Raw genomic sequence first — 11,222 nt, 5'->3', positions numbered from 1 at the left:
TGCACATAATAGCTTTAATTGAAAGGGATAAAGCATATTATTAAATCTGGCAGACTAATTCATCATATGTATTTATAACAAGTACTTCAGATCACTTCATTCTTTCACCTGTCCACAATCAACATTTTCCATAAGTTCATTAGGTTTCCTTCCATATTATTTTTTTGAACATGCACTGTGAGCTTAAATCTCAAAGAAACAAAAGAATGTATTGTCATGAAAGGAAGAGAGTGCTTGCTTTGGCAGTACTTAAGCTAAAATTCTGAACAATACAGAGATTAGCATAGCCCTTACACAAGGATGTCACCAAATTCATGAAGCTTTCCATATTAAAAAAAAAAAGAAGAGGGATATTTGAACTACATCTGCTAAATTTAAAAAACCCTTTAGATTGAATAACACCTCAAATTTTGTAAATTTATCATTCTAGCTTAAATTTACATAAAAATATGAGGCCCTAATACTGAAAATACTTTTTCATATAAAAAAGTCCTTTAAATATTTTTAAATGACATTAGAATCCTTAGATATTTTCCAAGGAATATAATGATCAAAGCACCTGTGTCTTTTCTTCCATTGACATATTGACTCAAATTGCTATAAACTCTTCTATTTAAGTGAATCATTTTACAAAATTCTACATAGAGTCCATTATCTGAATTGTGGAAGAAAATAAAATCTTATTGAGGAACAAGAATTGGCACATTTTCAATGGCTGAATATGATAACAAATGAGACCATTGGACTCATTTGTCATGAAATGTCATCATCCACCTTCATATTCCTATTTATTCCCCTTACCATTGCCTCTTGGTAAACGTGGGAGGCAGTCCCTACATATGGAAAATCCTGGTGTAGGTGGGCAGTGGCTGCTTTATAATTGCATAGAATCATTTCATCAAATAAAATGATATAAGTATTATTTTTAAGTATAGCTAAAATGTCATATCTAAAATGCTTCTGTTTTTGTTCTTTTCATTAATTTATTAAAAACTTATTTTTCTGAGCAGTCTAATAGATGCTTGGCATATAACAAAACAAAATCCCCATTTATATGGAACATCTGGTCCCAGTGTCCCCATATATGCTTACTCTATCATGATAGAAGTACGAAAAGCAGTAAAATAAGTATCGTTTCCTGATTTATTTATAATAATAATAACAATATAATTTTTACAAGAATCAAATTACTTTATGTAAATGAAAAATTTAAAGTCTTTTCTCGGTACATGTTAAGGGTTAAAAACAAGTGTTTTATAGCATTATAATTAACTATTCATCAAAGATTTGTGTGTGGAGATAATACAGTAATTTGAAAATTTATTTTTGATAACGTGTTAATTTATTTCTGCTTTTGATTTTCACAAAACGAAGTTGTTAACCTAACCTAATATAATATTCACCATTAACATTACTCTTACTGTGGGAATTTTTTTTAAAAAGACTCTTTTTCAACACAAAGAAAGAAGCTAGAAGTTTCAGATCCTCACAAAGTAAATTAGATAATAAAAATTTATATTTATTCTGAAATGCTTAATGTTGAGGCATTTATCCTTTGAACCTGAACCAAAATTCAGGGCAAACTGTGCCAAATGTTTATTTTCTTAAACAACTTGATAAATATTTTTTCAGTTGGTGTTTTCAAGCTATTCAAAACTGAACAAATATGTCATGAATATTATTAAAAAGAAACCCACTTCAGCCATCACAGCAAAATCTTCACACACACACACACACACACACACACACACACACACACACACACACAGATTTGAAACATGGATATTCTTCTGTGTCTGAATAAGTTTTCAGACATGTAATATTAACACTAAGAAATAATAAAACCTGTTCTTCATTCCTTATACAGTATGTATCTAAAAGATTGACATGGAAAACTGAGTATTTAGCCAAGTTATTCTTTCAACAGCCTTAGCCTGCCTAGATAATTCAGGCTTTAAAGACCTCTCTTCAGTAACAGATGGCCAGTGATAGTTTGAGCAAATCAGTTAAATTCCCCAGCAGTGCTCTTGGCTTAGCCAATGTATAAACTGTTTTAGTTTCTTTGGAATAAAAATTTACCCAATGCAATTTTACAAGTTTATAGATAAAGCGGATTTCCTGGGAGTACTGTACTTTCCTGAGGATCCAGATCCAGAAATCCGATAGAGCTGTAAGGATGTTGGATATATAGTCCGGGTTCTCTGTGTTTCAATCATCACCCAGAAGTTTTCTGACTGTAATCATTTGGCGAGTAATTAGTTAAAAAACTGCTCAAATTTTGCAACTTTGTGGGAACTTCTTTCTGGATTTCTGCATGAAAGAAGAAAGAATTATTATAATCAATTTTATAAAGTTGTGATTTTTCCCTAAGCAGTATTATTTAAGAAGTAAGTGTAGTTCAGGACACCTAGGTGGCTCAGTCAGTTAAGTGTCCGACTCTTGGTTTTGTCTCAGGTTATGATCTCAGGGTCCTGAGATGCAGCCCCGTGTCAGGCTCTGTACTGGACATGCAGCTTACTTAGGATTCTCTCTCTCTCCCTTTCCCTCTGCCCCTCTCTGCCATCTCTTAAAAAAAAAAAAAAAGTAAGTGTAATTCACCCTCAAGCCCTCAGGAATCAATTACAAGTATGAGGGAGTTCAAATGAGAGCCAAGAATAAATGCACAAGCTAAAGTATTTAGGTAAGGAAGATTACCTGGGTCATATAGAAAGGCCAAAAGTTAAGTTATGGATGTTTAAGATTTAAGAACAACTACTGGAATGTTCAGAAACCATCTTTTCTCTTTAAAAATAACATGTAATTTAGACATAATTCATGATAAATTAGCGTTGTCTTTAATATTAGAAATAGTCATATTTTCCTGTTAAATAACTTTTGTTTTAAAATTTAAATTATGAGTACTACAAAGTGTGATAGTATAACTCATTCCATTCTATGTAACAGTTTCAGATTGTGAGATGGAAAAGGTCAGGAAAGTCAATTTATGAAATGAAATACCTGGGAGAATGCAAAGATATATATGTGCCATATAGGTTTTAGTCCTTTATGATATATTTAGTAAAATCAGTTATCAATATTTTGTATTTGGTTGTATTCCAGTCAAATGCTATAGACAAAAATACAAGTTTCTACCCAAATTCTATTTAAATTTTTAAGTACCTGATAATTTAAAATATTTTTTATGTTGGGAAAGGAATTAACACAACTTTCCAGAGAAATATTTCTTGCTTAATTCCTCTGAATGGATACGTATAAGAGCACTGAATGATGTGACTGTATTAGAATCACGTAAGTCATCTAAAGGTGTCATTTACAGGTATCTCTCTGCCCCCAGCCATCTGTTATTCGTCCCTAGGCAATCAGACAGAGTTCATCAAACTTATATGGATCAAGGAGCTAAAAAGTTCCTTTGCCCAAGACAAATTTTAGTTTCTCTTATTTTCTGTGTATACTTTATCACATGATACCAAAGAATATTGTCCTTGGGAAACATGTAAAGGTTTCTCATGATCTCACTACACAACCTATAGTGCCAAAATTTTTCCTCAGTGCTATTTCAGTCTTATTTTATTTCTTGGAAATGCAGTTACCTTCTGTTTGAATCAGTACTTCAACAATAAGCAAATGCTATGGTTTTAAATTTAGCCATGAGTCAAAGAAAATAAAAGGAAAATAAGGATTATGTAAAGATTTGACAATAATAATACATAGATACTAAATCAGTAATAATTTCATAATAAATAACATTTATAATAAACACAAATGTATGCGTGTGTGTGTATATATATATACATACATATACGTACCCATTTATATATTCAGAAAAACAAGGCAAAATACCATTTATATGGAAGAGCTGGTTGCCTCCTGTTCACATGTATACTGTTATGCTAGAAAAAGGAAAATCAGTAAAATAGCTAGTTTTCCTGATTCCTTATCAAATTAATAAAATAATTTGAATATATGTATATACTCCATATTCTATATCTAGATTCTAGATTATGAAGAAAAAAAAGCCCATTTTTGCCCAGATTAGTAATGCTATAGTCATTATACCTGTGTTGAAACAGACACTTGTACTTGTCAGCATGATCTATGCAATAATATGAACTTTCCAATATTATGGTAATATTATCATACTGCGTGTGGGGAGAGATTCACGTGACTTGGGATCAACTCCTAGTTCAGAAATTTTCTATACAGGAATAAACAAATCACTTGTTCTCTTTGAGTATCAGGTTTAATTCTCATTATCAGGCAAAGCATAAAGAAAACAAGTGATTTGGAATAAAAGAGCAGAGACCAAGACTAGCAGATATTGAATGAGGAAAGGGGAAACAATGTGCCTATGTTTACACCTGGTAATGTCTGAAGATAGTTGTTCTTTAACTGAATTAACCAATTATGATGATTAATTCTGTGTGACTGGGCCAAAGGATGTCTGGATAGCTGGTAAAACATTATTTCTGGATGTGTCTGTGAGGGTGTTTCTGGAAGAGATTAGCATTTGAATCAGTAGACTGAGTAATGAAAATCACTCCACCAATGTAATAGGCCTCATCCAATCCCGAGTGCCTCAATTGAATAAAAATGTGAAGGAAGGGCAAATTCTCTTTCTCTCCTTGAGCTGGGACATCCATCTTCTCTTACCCTTGGACGTTGGAGTTTCTGGTTCTTGTACCTTCAAAATTGAACTGAATTGTACCGAAGATTTTTCTAGTTCTCCAGCTTGTAGATGACATGTTGTGGCGTATCTTGGCCTCCATAATTTCATGAGCCAATTGCAGCAATACATTTCCTCTTGTGTCTCTTTATATATCCTAATGGTTCTGTTTCTCTGGAAAACCCTAAAAAAATATACACATTAGTCCTGAGAAACAGAGTGCTGCTGTAACATATACCTAAAAATGTGGACATGGTTTTAGAACTGGATAAAAGGTAGAGGCTAGAAGAATTTGGAGGTACATGCTAGAGAAAGCCGAGATTGCTGTGAATGGACCATTAAAGCAATTTTGGTAAGAGCACAGAAGAGGAGAGCTGTTGAGAAGACCTCCGTCTTCTTGGAGTGTGCCCACGGGGTTGTGAACAGAATGTTGGTAGACATATGGGTGGTCAAGGCTATTCTGGTGAGGATACAGACAGAATGGGAACATGTTATTGGAAATTAGAGGAAAAGTGATTCTTTGTTATGAAATGGCAAAGAGTTTGGCTGAATTGTATTCCTATCCTAGTGTCTTGTAGAAGGTAGAACTTGAGAGCGATAAAATTGGATGTTTGGCTGAGGCAGTATTCAAGCAAAGTGTTGAGGTAGCTGCTGGTTTCTCTTGAATGCTTATAGTAAAAAATGTGACAAGAAAAATGATTTTAGGATGGAATTGTTAATAAACACAGAAGCAGAACTTAAAAATTTGGGAAGTTCTTAGCCTATCCATATTGAAAGGAATAAAAAAGCTTGTTTGGGAGAGAACATGAAGGATGTGGCCAAATTTGATTAAGCTATGACTTGGCCATCTCAAAGGATCCAGGAGTTACTCATCAAGACAGTGATGATTGAATGAGGTACAGGTGGAAACTAAGGCATTAGAATGTATGGTTCTGTCATCTTAGGACTGTGTTGGACAATGACAATTAGATCACTCAACAGCCAACTCCTCTAATACCTGGGCATCAAGTGATATCTCATGGCATACTGTAAGTAACTTCTGTAAAATTCTTCAAAGCTGTAATCTCAAGGCAAAATCGAGTTGTAAAAGGAGTTAGACTGTGATTTAATTGTGTAGCCTTAACAAATCTCATTTGTCAATGTTAGGACTCTGATAAGACAAGAGTAGAACTCTGAAATCTGTGTTGGGGAATATGGATGGACAAGTCTGATAAATCTGAATTCCCAAATTCCACTGAATTCATTATTTCAGCAGAAGCTGCCCCCTTTCTCTTGTTAGAGGAAAGCAGTCTCTTCCTTGAATGGTGACCTTGAAATGACCTACTTGAATTAGGTGTTTATAGAGATGGAACTTGTTTCCATAAAAGATATTTTCTTGCCTCCCCTCATTGCTTCTAAGACAATAGCAAGCATCAGGATTAATCACAGACTAAACAGGAAAGTAAAATCTCTTCTAGAAAGAACTAGCTTACACATTAAAGGAAGTATAGAACCCAGCTAATTTGTGCGGGACAGGAACTGTGGACAATATTTAGCATTGATCTTGAGTATATTCATGCAAGGATTGGGAAATATGTTTTAATAGGAGACAACTTAATTACTTTGGGGGAATTTATAACCATTAAAGGACTCCTAAAATATCCTAATAACCTATTAAATTGGCTACTTGAATCCTGCACTTCATTACAGTAAATTAGGAATAAATGTTACTTCCTTGACATAGTGTTGAGGATGAAATCAGAAGATTCTGAGAATAGGGGAAGGTAAAATGGATTTAATACTTATGAGCTAAGAACCCATCACAAGTCTTATCTCTCAGAATAGCTGAGATAGATAATACCCCCCTCAGTAAAGCATAAGGAATGAATTGAGAGGTGGTGCTGTGGTCCCAGTAATAATTGTTGTTTGCCAGGAAACACCAATTGGCTATATTATTGGAGCTGTCCATTTTGTGGTATGTTTTATCATATCATTTTGGCATAATATCAAGCAAAATAGGGAAGATCTATTGTAAAATCGGAACATCACAGTAGAGGTTTGTCCCAAGCAGATCAAATGCATATTTAAATTACATGAACAGGTAATTCTGATGCCTGTGTCACCTATCTCTTGATACAAATGACTTTCCTTCAATTCATACTTATGAATTCATGGGGGTTCCCTATGACCAACTGATAAAGGAGGAGAAATCTCAACCCATTCACAGATGGATTATTGCAGTATGTTTGTGTCAGGTGAAAGGAACTTCTGCCTCATTACATCTCTACAAAGGCGCGGTACTAAAGTGCACTTATGAAGGACATCATTTCAGTAAACAAAGCTATGTGCAGTCACTTAGTTGTCACTTTCTATGGATGAGAAGTGGCCAGAACGAGCGTACATGACCTCTAGGACAGACTTAAAAGGTTTGATTGATTATCTGGATTTGGAAAGGGAAAAAAAAAAAAACCTGGAAGATAAAAATTCAGAGTTCTGGGGAAGAGACAAGAAATATGGATAGACCCATGGAAGTGACTGAGCAAAAGCATGTGGATCTTTATTTTTCATGTAATGCATACAAAAATGACTAATGCTGTCACTTTCAGTAAACCTTCTTTCTTATCCCACCCAAGTTTGAACAATGGTCTACAAGACCACAAATTCTGTGAATATGGAACGAATGCATGGGCGCCATAATAAATGTAGTAGCACTTGTAGGCTGAACTAGCTAACCGCTTCAGCTACTGCCATACAACTAACCTGTTAGTAGCAGAGACCAATGATAGATCTCAGAATAACATCATCCTTCAACAAGACTAGTTAGATGCTTAGTGTCATGTCACCTTTTCAAACACCTTCTCTCCTCTGAAAAGGGCAGCAGTAATACCCACTGGAATCTATACTTAATCTGCATATGTATTAATCTTCCCTTCACAGTCTCTCTGTCAGCACCATCATACAGTCTGACTTTTAGACTCTTACCGGCTTTTCCTCCCTCCTACCTTGCTCTCCTTTACTCTCAACCCAGCACCCCATGATTGTAGTACCTGATAAAGTAGTAGCACATAGCTTTTACCTCAGGCTCTGTGTTCTGGGGAACCTAGAATAAAGCAATGAGTACATGATAGTTTTCATCATTCTTTATGTAACATCCATATCAAATCATTTATTTCAAGCCACCATTTTTCTCTTTCAAGTTATTTTGGCAACCTTTTTGTAGTCTTTATTTGCCATTCAAATGTATCTTTCCATAACTCAAATGTCATACTTATCCTTCTCAGAAACTTAAAATCATTATATGGCTGTTCATTTTTGCTGGTTAAAACTCAAGTTCACAGCAGGGCATGTCTATCCCTCAGAATAAGCTCAAGTTAACCTTACAGACTCTTTTTCTGCCATCAGTGACTCTGAACCTTAATCACAGTTTTAAATTTTATCAGTCATTCTCCTTCCTTTGTCTAAAAGAGCCCATTATATACTTAAAATTCCTGGTTACTTACTCTGTGATCTTCACAACTTATCTTAGATCTAAGAAAACAAAACGAAGTGCTAGGAAGCGCAAGCAACAGAATGTGGCATAGACAAAGAGATTATAAATGAGGGAAAACACAGAAGATTTAGAAGTATTATAGTGTCGCACAGATATTTCAAGAAAAGCCCTAAAATTGGAAGTACTTTAAGTCTATTAAAGCTGATATCGGGATAAGTACGAACTGTCTATATAGGCTCCAGAGTGTTTAGCTCTGAACCAGTACAAAAAAAAAAAAAAAAAAACTTCTTGAATGTCAAGGTGTTAGTCAAATCAGTTTACAAAGTAAAATTTAATAATATTATGTACACTATGTATTGGTTTCTGCAAAAATTACATTTGTAATATATTATTACAAAAGGAACTTGACAATGCACATTACTAGAAATGTTTACATTGTTGCCTTTAAAACAAACCAAAAGAGCCTTTCCCCATACTGTGTTGTCCTGCATTCCCGAAGGGAAATCTTCACCATGTCTGGAGCTCTTGACATCTTGCAAATGGAGGAGGAAGATGTCCTCAAATTCCTTGCAGCAGGAACCCACTTAGGTGGCATCAACCTTGACTTCCAAATGGAAGAGTACATCCACAAAAAGAAAAGTGATGGCAATTATATATCATCTGTAAAGAACCTGGGAGAAACTTCTGCGGCCCCTCATGCCATTGTTGCTGTTGAAAACCCAGCTAATGTCTGGGTTTGGGAACACTGGCCGGGGAGCTGTGCTGAAGTTTGTTGCTGCTACTGGAGCTCCTCCTACTGCTTCCCTCCTGGAACTTTCACTAACTAGATCCAGGCAGCCTTCTGGGAGCCCAGACTGGTTACTGATCGCAGGGTTGACCACCAGCCTCTCACAGAGATGTCTTATGTTAACCTGCCTCCTGCCTACCACCGCTCAGCCTAACAACAGACTCTCTGCACTACATGGACACTGCCATCCTGTGCAACAACAAGCGAGCTCACTCGGGGCCAGGGGGGTCTGCTGTGGTGGATGCTGGCCCAGGAAGTCCCATGGGAAGTCGTGCCTGACCTCTACTTCTACAGAGATCCTGAAGAGATTGAAAAAGAAGACCATGCTGCTGCCGAAAAGGCTGTGACCAAGGAGCAATTTCAGGGTGAATGGACTGCTCCAGCACCTGAGTTTACTGCTACTCAACCTGAAGTTGCAGACTGATCTGAAGGCGTGCAGGGGCCTTCTATGCTCTTCAGCCATTCCTGCTGAAGACTGGAGCACCCAGCTGGCCACTGAGAACAGCTTTGCAGCTCCCACTTCTCAGGCCACTGAATGGGTAGCAACAGCCACTGAGTGGTCTTAGGCTGCTCTTCCACAGAGGCAAACAACATGGAAATAGGCTGATGGGAATTAAAGTTTCTAAACAAATAAATAAAGCCAAACACAAAACAGTCATCTATGCGGTAATCCCATTTCTTCAGTCAGAAAATAAAATAACAATACTAATAGTAGTAATAGCAGCGGTCTTAATGCAGAACTAACAAGAGTTGTAATAGTCCTTGTTAGAATGTAATAGCAGCAGTAGATGACTTGTAAGTGAAAGAAACTGTAGGTCTCTTACAAAATAGGAGATAATGATTCTTTCTGACCTACAACAGTCACCCATTCAGTGAATGAGTGGGAAGAAAGGAATGATTATTTCTACTGGAGACATTTATTACAGAAGTTAATTGTCACAAATTATTTCACATAATATATTAATGAATAAGTCCAAGAATAAAAAGCCTCACAAATTGTTAAGTCAGGCACTGTGAGAATTTTTTATCTCCATAAATGAAGAGTTAGCAGTGCAGTTAAAAAAAAAAAGAAAAAAAAAAAAACTATTGTCAGGCTATAAAGTGGAGAATTTGACCTTCTTCATTTTATTCTGAACAGTCTACACCACATTAAATATCTTAGTTTCTGTCACTAGTTACCCTGTTCCTGATTGCCCAGACATCCTATATATCCATCAATCTAAAAGTTAGCAAGATTACAAGTGACATTAACCTAGCAAATGTATTCAGTAGCTTCTTCCATATGATATTCAAATTAAATCATAAACTGAAGAAACAGTACACTGAGGTTCTCATTTTAATTCTAAGATTGAATGGAACTTTGCTAATTTCTCTTTATGCATAATCCATTTATACACTATCATATTACATTGAAGGAGCACTTATTTATTGCTGCTTATATGTACTGTTTCAAGAGCTTGTCCTTTTTTAAAGATTTTATTTATATGTTTATTTGACAGAGAGAGAGCACAAGCAGGGGGAGCGGCAGAAGAAGAGGGAGAAGCAGACTCCCCACTGAGCAGGGAGCCTGATGCAAGGATCTACCCAGTATCCTGAGATCATGACCTGAGCCAAAGGCAGATGCTTAACCAACGGGGCCACCCAGGAGCACCAAGTTCAAGAGCTTTTCAATAGGCCTTTACTCCCACATAGTGATTGGGACACTGTAGACATAAAATAATTTTTTTATAAATGACCAAATCCATGCAATGCCTAATACATGCTTAGCACTATAATACAGGAACACTTAGGACACTCTCAGTGAGTGTATTCCAACACTCTGTGCTCACTTCTTTTTTTTTTTTTAAGATTTTATTTATTTATTCATGAGAGACAGAGAGAGAGAGAGAGAGAGAGAGAGAAGCAGAGGGAGAAGCAGGCTCCCCGCCGAGCAAGGAGCCCGATGCGGGACTCGATCCCAGGACCCTGGGATCATGACCTGAGCCGAAGGCAGACGCTTAACCGTCTGAGCCACCCAGGTGCCCTGTGTGCTCACTTCTACTCAGAGACCAGATCTTATTTACTGGAAGTTCAATTCTTTTTTTCTCAGTTCACAGCAATATTTCTACATAATCCCTTTCAGCTCTTTCAAGATTCTTTTTAATCCTATTCACGTTGTCTTAAAGAAGCAAAATTCTTAGTTTCTCTATTCTTCAACCATAAGATTTTCCTTTGAATGGCTCTATCACTTCCAGTATTCAGGCTTATGAAGAGAGACTTTCTACAAAGTAGCTGCATATGGAGTAACATCTAAGCTGTTTGAA

General features: G+C 36.1%; 1 non-coding gene and 1 pseudogene across 1 annotated transcript; both read left to right on the top strand.

Moving 5' to 3' along the window:
• Positions 1-230: 230 nt before the first annotated feature.
• Positions 231-334, top strand: LOC114219579 (U6 spliceosomal RNA). The gene has a single exon (XR_003611420.1). It is a non-coding gene; the product is annotated as a U6 spliceosomal RNA (small nuclear RNA).
• An 8,310-nt stretch (positions 335-8,644) lies between these two features.
• On the top strand, positions 8,645-9,485 carry LOC114219100 (small ribosomal subunit protein uS2B pseudogene; annotated as a pseudogene).
• The last annotated feature ends 1,737 nt before the right edge of the window (positions 9,486-11,222 follow it).

Source organism: Eumetopias jubatus, unplaced genomic scaffold (genome assembly GCF_037043125.1).
Source record: "Eumetopias jubatus isolate StellerSeaLion01/CBP00866 unplaced genomic scaffold, mEumJub1_p1.0 scaffold_1, whole genome shotgun sequence".
In the NCBI taxonomy this organism is placed as follows: Eukaryota; Metazoa; Chordata; class Mammalia; order Carnivora; family Otariidae; genus Eumetopias; species Eumetopias jubatus.
This window is presented reverse-complemented; position numbering and strand designations above follow the sequence as displayed.